The sequence below is a fragment of the Bufo bufo genome, chromosome 10, assembly GCF_905171765.1.
Source record: "Bufo bufo chromosome 10, aBufBuf1.1, whole genome shotgun sequence".
Classification (NCBI taxonomy): domain Eukaryota; kingdom Metazoa; phylum Chordata; class Amphibia; order Anura; family Bufonidae; genus Bufo; species Bufo bufo.
Genome location: NC_053398.1, coordinates 4,588,988 through 4,599,467, shown reverse-complemented (window position 1 = coordinate 4,599,467; position 10,480 = coordinate 4,588,988).

Below are 10,480 nucleotides of genomic sequence, written 5' to 3'. Positions count from 1 at the left end.
ATGAATTAAAGTGGAAGAACCGGGGGTGAGTGTGTTGTAGGGGTATTTTTAAGTGACTGATTGGTTCTCCCCTTTAACTCTATGTAATAGTTTATAAGTTTCCCTGGTAATGAAGTGGGTTAGAGATAGTACCCATCCCGCATTGTACTAATAAGACCACATTCCTGAGTGATCTCAGGGACATGCGTGCTGCACACTGGAGGAGGGGCTAACAGGTTTAAACTCTGCGACCCACCTTCACTCAGGAGACTCCACCAGGCCCTCCTTCCTAGGTTCCATGCGAGTATGATTGCCCCATCTTTGTACACACTGGGGTGTCGATCTTGTGTTATAACGGAGTAGACAGCCATGGGTTATAGCATGATTGATGGAGTCTCCACCCCATTTAGGCTAGTGATGTTTATTTACTTTTTATTATTCTGTATGTGATTTCTTTGTGTTATCATACATTTAGTCACTTAGTAAATATATTTATTCATGTAGTCTGCGTAAGCTTATACATTCTCAAATCTTTCGAATTCACTTTACGTTACAATCAGGTTCTTGTGATCTGTGAGCACAGTGATATGGTGCTGAGCCCCTTCTAAGAAGTGCCGCCACTCGTCAAAGGCCGATTTGATGGCCAACATACGATAACACAAACAAATCACATACTGAATAATATAAAGTAAATACATCACTAGCCTACATATGCAAACATGCAATATGGGGTGAGACTCTGTCAGTCATGTTATAACATCTGGCTGTCTACCACATTATAAACACATGATCAACTCCTCAGGGTGTACAAGAGATAGGGAAAAATCAGTACTTACATCCTACCTAGGATGAAGTCTTCAATGGAGCCCCAATTAATAGTTAGTGCAGACTGCAGACTCTCCTCCAGTGTGTATCACGCATGTCTCTGAGATCACTCAGGAATGTGTTCTTATCAGCACAATAGGGGAGGTTTACTATCTCTAACCCACTACATTACAAGGAAAACTTGTAATATAAAAGGGGACAGAATTAAAGGGGACATAACCTTACAATAGACAAGGCAGTACAAAAATGAGAGACAGAGAGTGGTCAAAAGATGAGCAGAGGTCAGAACCAGATGGGATGCACAGTACAAATCAAAAGACAGAGAGTGGTCAAAGGACAATCTGAGATCAAAAACACAAATAATCCAAATCAGGAGCAAGAACAAGAAACCTAGCTAGTGACCCCAACCAAGACTATCACTGGCACAGTTATATGGCCAGGAAGGGGTTTAAATAGAGCACTTAGTCCCAGGATCAGAACCTGATAGGTCATGACTCGGAGCTCCATTAGTCAGAACACAGCACATAGAGAAGCACAATAGAGAAGCTGAACAATCAGCCCCAATCAGCCCCACTGCTAGTCTCCCCCAGTACACGCCCGCTGCAGGGAGAAACAGAGCATTGCATCCTGTTGCTGAGGATACTGTCACTGCACCAGGCGGTGGGGCTCAGCAGCGCGTCTCTCCCGCCTTGGCAGTGCAGAGACTGAGGACTAGAGCTTGGACAGGTAAGTTTATGTCAGGAGCCCTGTGCTCTGAAAGCTTGCAGTATGACTTTTGCTGGTCAGCTAATAAAAGGTATCATTCCCATAACACTGCCGCATTTATTAACACACAAGTATTCAACATTACATAATTAATCGGAAAGCAAAGAGCCCTATTTCAATATTCAAGTGTGTTAAAATGAATAAAATACAGTTTCACCTGACTCTTCAAGAAAGCATCTCCCGGCAAACCGTTGCAGCAATCTTTCCCTTGACTTAATGGCTTCTGTTGTATTGTCATTGTGGGGTTTTGCTCTGGTAGATCAGGTAAGCGGACGCAGTACAGAGGCAAAATACAAGTTCTTAACTCAAACTTCAGTGTTTATTCACACTTGAGGCAATTGCAAAAAGCAACACGGCACTTTGCAGTCTTGGTGTTAATTCACACACATTGGAAAGTTCATATAACACAAGTCACCTTGTTGGCAGTTCTGCCTCCAGCAGTCCACAGCAGGCTTTAGGGGCCTGTTCCCCCTGCACACAGGTCTCAGCCCTCCAGCCCGGCACAAAGCCTCAGATCCCAACATAGAGATCTCTCTCTGCTGAACCCAGATGTCTTTTAAAGGCAGATAGGTGTTGTCAAAACCCGGACCGGCACTTGAGATCCAGTCCGGTATTTGACCTCACCTGGCCGCTAATCAGTCCAGCAGCACACACTGGGAGGAAATTACCTGCCTCCCCATACAACTCGATTTACTGTGTCACATACCCACCATTTTGTTCAACCTTGAGGGGGTGAACACATGCAAAACAGTGCACTCGGGAATCTGGTGACCAGAGCATTTCTCTTTTTGGCCCGGTGGTGACAGGCCATGGCCCAACCCCATTTCGCTCCTTCAGAGATGGGTTGTCGCCGAGCCACGTGCACCCGTTGCAGCTTTAACTGGACTTTTGCCTGGGCTCAGTGACAATATCATGCTGGAGGAGAGGAGAGGCTGTCAGCAATTTTTACTGTGGCAACCGCATCCCCTGCAGCAGACAGAGGGGCCGGAACATCTTCCCCTAGATAAACTGGCCACGGTCTGTCATCAGCGTAGGTCTCCCTATTCTTCCAAAGGTTTTGTAAATTGACATGGCAGACCTGCCTCAGCTTTTGCCGACCTGGCTGGCGTACCTTGTAATTTGCGTCTCCAAATTTCTCTGATATTTTGTAGGGCCCGTCACCTAGCGAGGAACTTGCTGTCGACAGGAGGCCCAGAAAGCAAAACGGTATCTCCCCGGCTAAAGTTACGTACCCCAGATGCTCGATTATAGGCCCAAATCTGGACTGGCTGAGGTGTCTTCCTATGCTCCCTACCTATCCTATTCAGTGGGGTTGTCTCCCCCTATCCACCGGACCTACCATGGGCCCCTCAGCCTTGGGTTTCCGGTGTTCTAACACCTCAACTGGGCCAGGTCTCTATATTGGAGCTTTCCCTATCTCTGGGGGATCAGTGTGTACAACGGCCGGCCACAGGGCTGGGAACAATGGAAAGTCTCTTCCTAGCATCAAATCATAGTGCATGCTCGTGGTTAGGGCCACCTCATGGATCCGCCTGCCGGCACACGTGCTTAGGGACACCAGAGCAGTGGGGTACTCTTTTAAATCTCCATGTATGCTGAGCACCCCGACTTTCCAGCCCGTAAAGTCAGTGGGTCACACCAGGGAAGCCCTTACAAGGGTCCCCCGACTCCCTGAATCCAGCAGAGCCGCCACAGGAGTGACTCTTACCTCCACCTGACACAACTGTTCGTTAGGGAGAGACTCTGGAGTGTCTGATGCACAGACCCTTCTGGCATGCAATGACTGTCGATACCCAAAGTTTGTGTCCATGGGCTCGACCAGGTGGGGACAGTGGCCCGTACATGGCCGGGCTCATGACTCTGCCAGAAGATTATCGGGTCCCGATTCTCAAAGGGCACATCCCATGCTGTCTGTCTTTCTCATCTCAGGATGCCGGGTCTGGGGTGGGGATTTTCTGGGTTTTATTATGCCCTTCCCCAAAGTTCCCCACTGGAGTTCCTCAGTAGCCCCATACCATTTTACCAGGTCCACCATTTCCACGGCACTAGTAAGAGGTGTCTGTCCAACCCAGCGTTGGAGGGGTGGTGGCAATGCCCTCCAGAATTTGACAGCTACAATACAGTCCAGCATAGCAGTGGGACTCAGTATGTCAGGTGGTAGCCATTTTTGCAAGAGATGCAGCAAATTATAATACTGGGGTCTCGCTGGCTCAGCCGGGTTAAACTACCACTGATGCAACCACTGGGCCCGGACCAACATATTCTCCCCCAGTCTCGCCAGGATCCAACCCTTGACCTTATAGTAGTCTGCTGCTTGATCGCCCGGTAAATCGAAATAAACCTGTTGGGGTCCGGATGCCAGGAACGGAGCGATGACCTCAGCCCACTGGTAGATTCTCCCTCACGGCCACCTTCTCGAACACCGCTAGGTAGGTTTTGACGTCATCCGTTGGTGCCATCTTGGGGATCGCCGTGCAAACTGCTTTCCGGGCATTGTAGACTCCCTGAGAGATCCCTGACTTCTCTAAGGCCATCACGTGTTGCAGCAGCAGCTAGTTCGTTTCTTGTTGGACATGTAAGGCTTCCTCTGCATACAACTTTTGCTGTTGCTCCATGGCCTGTTGTTAGCTTAGGGTGGCCTGCACCAGCTGCTTTATCATCTCCTCCATATTGTCCTGTGACACTAGTTGCAATTTAGCAGGCTTAATCCAGGACATACAACAGTGCCCGAAAAAATGCAAAACAACAAAAAGATATTTCGGCTTTTACGCCAGCCTCACTGCAAGTGCTCGCATCCTCCACCAATTGTGGGGTTTCGCTCTGGTAGATAAGGTAAGCGGACGCAGTACAGAGGCAAAATACAAGTTCTTAACTCAAACTTCAGTGTTTATTCACACTTGAGGCAATTGCACAAAGCAACACGGCACTTTGCAGTCTTGGTGTTAATTCACACACATTGGAAAGTTCATATAACACAAGTCACCTTGTCGGCAGTTCTGCCTCCAGCAGTCCACAGCAGGCATTAGGGGGCCTGTTCCCCCTGCACACAGGTCTCATCCCTCCAGCCCGGCACAAAGCCTCAGATCCCAACATAGAGATCTCTCTCTGCTGAACCCAGCTGTCTTTTAAAAGGCAGATAGGTGTTGTCAAAACCCGGACCGGCACTTGAGATCCAGTCCGGTGTTTGACCTCACCTGGTCGCTAATCAGTCCAGCAGCACATCATATAGATAAAAAAAGGGGGGGGGGGGGGAGGGGCAGCCACTTATATAAAAAAAAAAAAAGAAAAGAAATCAATGTCTTATCATATAAGGATAACAACCATGTAATGCTCAAATGGCAAACAACAATAAAAAAATACCTCCCAAAAACTGCCAGACCACATGAATTAATAATATCCTTCATTGACAAAAATGTAAACAAATTAAAATATTAAAAACAAGTGCAGGAAAAATGGCGAAATCACTGGAAGAGAACACAATGGCAGCAGTTCATAATAGTCCAGTAAACAACTAGATCAAGTGCAAAAAGTATAAGGCCCCTTTCACACGAGTGTGACGCATTGGCTCCGGATGCGTTCAGGGTGCGTTTAGTGAAACTCGCACCCTTTTGCAAGCAAGTTCAGTCAGTTTTGTCTGCGATTGCGTTCAGTTTTCCCCGCGCGGGTGCAATGCAACATCTCTTAGCAACCATCAGTAAGAAAAAAATGCATCGCATCCGCACTTGCTTCCGGATGCAATGCGTTTTTCACGTAGCTCCATTAACTTCTATGGGGCCAGGGCTGCATGAAAAATGCAGAATATAGAACATGCTGCGATTTTCACGCAACGCACAAGTGAACAGAATGTACACAGACCCATTGAAATGAATGGGTCAGGATTCAGTGCGGATGCAATACGTTGACGATACACATTGCACCCGTGAGGAAAACTCGCTCATGTGAAAGGGGCCTAAAAGGACAGAATCAGTTACCTATATTGTGTCTCCTCTAGAATGGTGCCAAGCCCAGACAGAGGCAGAAAAAACTGTGCGCTGCACTGGAGGACTTCAGGTAAGTATAAATTTATTAAAGAACATTAAAAAAAATTGGAAGAATTGCAGTTTTTGCTTATTCACCACCAATTGAAAAGTGATCAAAAATCATTATCTACCCCAAAATGGTACCGATGAAAAGTTCAGTTAAAAAATCATTGGATGCAGCAATGCAAAAACATTCTTTTTTTTTTAAAGAATGATATTATTGTGCAAAAGTAGTAAAATGTAAAATAAAACTATGTTTATTTGGTATCACAGTAATCGTACTGACATAGAGAATAAAGTTTCATGTTATTAATCCTGAGAAATGAACGCTGCAAAATGATAACGTAAAAACTGAATGCCATTTTCCAATCCCCTCAGCATGTTACCCTAACCTTAACCCTAATAAATGCTAACCAGTAAGTTATGTGTACCTCAAAATGGTGCCATTAAAAACTGTAACCTGTCCTGCAAAAAAACAAGTGTCCATGTCTAAAAGAGTGGACTTGGCGTGGGCGGAGATGGGAAGCTGTCTTACATGTAGAATCGGTGCTGGATGCACTGAAGTTATGGAGAGGCCGGCGCCTCTACATAACTCCGGAGGAACCACCGCCAGCTATAGGGGTTATAAGACCAGCGTCTAAAACGCCTCACTTAATAAATGTGCCCCATAGTTTGTAAGGCTAAAAAGGCCCTCCGTCCTTCCAGTTCAGCCTGTTATCCTGCAAGTTGATACAGAGGAAGGCAAAAAAAAGTCCTAGAGAGGTAGAAGCCGGTTTTCTTCATTCTAGGGGAAAATTCCTTCCCGACTCCAATCAGGCATCAGAATAACTCCCTGGATCACCGACCTCTCCAGAATCTAATTGTTAGGCCTGGGCCTTCTGTCATACCTCCTGCTGTCTTACCTAACATATATATCCCCAGCATCTACTGCTTCGCTGCCCGCTGCTGTCTCCGCCAGATGTGGCAGGCCTGCCAGACACGTCCTCCGGCAACTCTGCCTCCGTGCTCCATTCCATGCTGGCGTCCCATAGGGGGTCACGCACGCCACTTCCTGTCATTTATGCTTCCAGGGGCGCATGCTTCCTGCCTTCCACCACAGACCCTGGGTGGGGTTACAAGGTTAAATAGCAGCTTCCTCTTCCAGGAGGTTGCCTGAACGTTGAGTTACTATCAGTAATAGCAAAGGTGTTCTGTTCTGATCTTCTGTGTTTGACCCAGCCTGTCTGACCATTCTGTTTGCCTGCCACCTGCATCGACTACTGGACCTGTCTGACCCTCTGTACCGCGCTACTATCTGATACCAGCTTCTGATTTCTGGCTTGTCTCTAACCACACTTCAGCTTCTGCTTTTACTCCAGTCTTCACTGCAATACCACTTCTCACCGCCGTGTCTGTTATTGGACTCAGTTCACACTAACTGCAGTTCTTACTGCAACTTGTGCTACTGGAGCGCTACCTGTTGTCTGACTCGGGGAGTCAGCTGTCAACCATATTAGATAATCCTGCAGGTAGTGGTTCAGTTTCTCTCTTGCTGCGTTCTGTTCTGTCTCCTGTGGGAGTGCTCAATAATACCCTAGGGGTTAGTGGTGGCATCCCTTGGTTGACACAGAGAATCCACACTGTCTGGTTTGACCAGTGGGTCCTACCCACGTAACACTAATAACTATAGCCTGCAACATTATTACACATCCAGACCCCTTTTGAATTATTTTAGTGAATTCACCATCACCACCTCCTCAGGCAGAGAGTTCCATAGTCTCGCTGCTTTCTTACCGTAAATAATTCATAGCATCACTGCTCTTACAGTATAGAATCCCATAGTCTCACTACTCTTACAGTAAAGAATCCATAGTCTCGCTGCTCTTACCGTAAAGAATCCATAGTCTCGCTGCTCTTACCGTAAAGAATCCATAGTCTCACTGTAATGACCGGCGTCACACACAGGGAGGGAAAAGGGAAAGCCCTGCCCAAGGGAGAGGGTAAGGTGGTGACCCCTGACTCACCTTGCGGCTGGCACCTGACTGCCCTGACGTCCCTAGACGGGTTCCTCACCCGTGCGGCGATCACGTGCTTAAACCCTGGCTTTCCCTAGAATGAGCCCTAGATAGTGAACGGGCCGGTGGGATCGCTAGTCCGCACCACTGACACCAAGAGGGAAACACCAGGGAGAGGACAGACAATACAGACAAACACATACACCCAGGTGGGCGACCACAGCAGACCACAAAGGTCCAAAAGGGATCCGGAGGGTAACGTTCTGGACCAACTACCAGAGAACGCAGCAACACAGCTCCAGAGGGTCAGAATAGATGTCCAGACAGGAAGCTCTATATCTGGCAACCAGAGAAGTGTGAGAGGGGAATATAAGGAGGTTGGGAGTGCTGGACAAGGAACAGCTGAGGAGAAGGAGCTACGGATCCCTGAATGAGCCAAAAAGGGTTGCAAAGCAAACCCAGAAAGCTACCATAAGGAAACAGCCCTATCTTACATAGAGCGCGCAGCCAACCGCTGAGACTTCCTGCCCCTGGGTATAACGGAGTCAGGCGTGGTTCTTGACACCCTCGTGACACTCACAGCTCTTACAGTAAAGAGTCCATAGTCTCGCTGCTCTTACTGTAAAGAGTCCATAGTCTCACTGCTCTTACAGTAAAGAGTCCATAGTCTCACTGCTCTTACAGTAAAGAGTCCATAGTCTCGCTACTCTTACTGTAAAGAGTCCTCTTTACAGAGCATGTCCCCTTGTATATATTTTTTATTATATATTTTTCTTTTTTACTTTTATTTGTTAATTTCCTAGGGAAATCCTGTTCTCTATTTTCTTTTCATGTTTATGTACATTATATGATTTCAGTTTCCTGCAGGGATATACTATATAACATAATACATTGCTCTTCACATTCCTTTTATTTATTTTTAATATGTCAACAATGAGTATAAGGTATGCTCTATTTATGGGAACCACTTGTACCCTGTCACTGGCCATTTAGTGTCACATGGTCGAGGCCGGCGATCTTGTGACCCACACAAAATAGGTACCACGGTTAGTCGTGTCCTCGCCTCCTAGAAACTGGTCACATGACTTGTTTGCAGGGCCGGAACCCAGTACCACATGACCAGTGGATCGTTCTCCACTGGTAAGCGTCTCCATCTCTATGGGAACCTAGCAGCGATAGAATGTAGCATTGGATCCTAGAATCGCAGCCGCAGTTGGACACAATCCTCAATTTGCAGCATATCCGCATTTATTTCAGGACACATCCAATTCAGGGCCTCCTTTCATAAAGCTCCTTAACAATTATTCCTGGAATCCTTTGTATGCAAATTAATGTGAACATTTCTTATTGTATACCTTTAAAAAAAAGGGGGTGTTTCCATTCATGCAGAGGTACACCTCTCTACTTTGCATTTTTGGCGCCATTTTTAGGCAAAGTGTTACAACACTGGTCGCGCGAAACCTGTCTCCGCCAGGATCGCTTAGCAGCGGTGATCCCATAGAAATGAATAAACAACCTTATTGGATTTCTTGCAACTGCTGCGGCGATCCCATTCATTTCGATGGGATCACCGCTACCCAGCGATGCTGGCCGTGACAGTTTTCGCGCTACCAGTGTTGCCGTGTAGCCCTTGCCTTATACACACATATACATTATATATATATATTTAGAGTCGTGGCCAAAAGTTTTGAGAATTACATAAATATTGGAAATTGGAAAAGTTGCTGCTCAAGTTTTTATAATAGCAATTTGCATATACTCCAGAATGAAGAGTGATCAGATGAATTGCATAGTCCTTCTTTGCCATGAAAATTAACTTAATCCCAAAAAAAACCTTTCCACTGCATTTCATTGCTGTCATTAAAGGACCTGCTGAGATCATTTCAGTAATAGTCTTGTTAACTCAGGTGAGAATGTTGACGAGCACAAGGCTGGAGATCATTATGTCAGGCTGATTGGGTTAAAATGGCAGACTTGACCTGTTAAAAGGAGGGTGATGCTTGAAATCATTGTTCTTCCATTGTTAACCATGGTGACCTGCAAAGAAACGCATGCAGCCATCATTGTGTTGTATAAAAATGGCTTCACAGGCAAGGATATTGTGGCTACTAAGATTGCACCTCAATCAACAATTTATAGGATCATCAAGAACTTCAAGGAAAGAGGTTCAATTCTTGTTAAGAAGGCTTCAGGGCGTCCAAGAAAGTCCAGCAAGCGCCAGGATCGTCTCCTAAAGAGGATTCAGCTGCGGGATCGGAGTGCCACCAGTGCAGAGCTTGCTCAGGAATGGCAGCAGGCAGGTGTGAGCGCATCTGCACGCACAGTGAGGCCAAGACTTTTGGAAGATGGCCTGGTGTCAAGAAGGGCAGCAAAGAAGCCACTTTTCTCCAAAAAAAACATCAGGGACAGATTGATCTTCTGCAGAAAGTATGGTGAATGGACTGCTGAGGACTGGGGCAAAGTCATATTCTCCGATGAAGCCTCTTTTCGATTGTTTGGGGCATCAGGAAAAAGGCTTGTCCGGAGAAGAAAAGGTGAGCGCTACCATCAGTCCTGTGTCATGCCAACAGTAAAGCATCCTGAGACCATGTGTGGGGTTGCTTCTCATCCAAGGGAGTGGGCTCACTCACAATTTTGCCCAAAAACACAGCCATGAATAAAGCATGGTACCAAAACACCCTCCAACAGCAACTTCTTCCAACAATCCAACAACAGTTTGGTGAAGAACAATGCATTTTCCAGCACGACGGAGCACCGTGCCATAAGGCAAAAGTGATAACTAAGTGGCTCGGGGACCAAAACGTTGACATTTTGGGTCCATGGCCTGGAAACTCCCCAGATCTTAATCCCATTGAGAACTTGTGGTCAATCCTCAAGAGGCGGGTGGACAAACAAAAA